The sequence below is a fragment of the Penaeus monodon genome, chromosome 28 (genome assembly GCF_015228065.2).
Source record: "Penaeus monodon isolate SGIC_2016 chromosome 28, NSTDA_Pmon_1, whole genome shotgun sequence".
Taxonomy (NCBI): Eukaryota; Metazoa; Arthropoda; class Malacostraca; order Decapoda; family Penaeidae; genus Penaeus; species Penaeus monodon.
The window spans coordinates 18,346,356-18,347,245 of record NC_051413.1 but is presented as its reverse complement, the minus strand read 5'-3'; positions in this window follow the sequence as shown (position 1 = coordinate 18,347,245).

The following is an 890-nucleotide window of genomic DNA, read 5'->3' as shown; positions in this document are numbered from 1 at the left end:
GTTCTGTAAGGATTACATTTTCCAGAATATATTGTGCATTAATCAGTTTTTTTGAACAGTTATTAACCACATTCGAATATTTATAATTATTTACGCTGACTAGAACATTTATTGTTCGGAAGTAACAAATTCTAAATTCATTAGATACACCGCCAGTATAACAGCGACACAGAGGTCAAGCAAGTTAATGGTCTTTGAGTATACTGAAATCGTGGCCGAAGTGCTCGGCACAGACTGCAGACCAGACACGCTCAACACCATAAATTCACCATAGCAAAAGGTGATATGCAAACCGTGTATTAAAGACGCGTATATTCACACTAAAAAATAGGGAAAGCCTGTGGCTGTACCGTAAGGAGAGGATGAAGCGGCTGATATACGTGAGCTATGATTATATCAATTCGGGCATTGTTTGTGTATTAAGCAAAAATGAGATTCGCTCCTCCACTATATTTTATTATAACCGTCTCGCCCATAACCCCTTCAGATGGGAAAGAGAAGTAACTAGCTCTGCCTTCTCCAATACCTTTTGACGAGATAGTTCTACTGAGAGCGACTGAACAAGGGCCCAGGGTGTAAGAGTTTACAAAACCTTTGTCGGTGGCTACATATATATGTTCATTGGGTGTTTAGTATAAAAGTATGAATGAAGAACATTCTTTTCAAAAAATGTCTTGAAAACATAGAAAATAAAATTGATATCTTAACGTGTTGAAATGTTTTGCGCAAGGTACAACACATAGTACCAGAAATGACGATAATAAATGCCTCATGTGTGAAAAAATACGTCCAGTTATTGGTAAATTAGCGGATTATACTGTTTACCAAACAACGACAAATCCTAGCCAGTTATAAATTGACGTCAGTCTTCTCTGACCGATCATAATTCC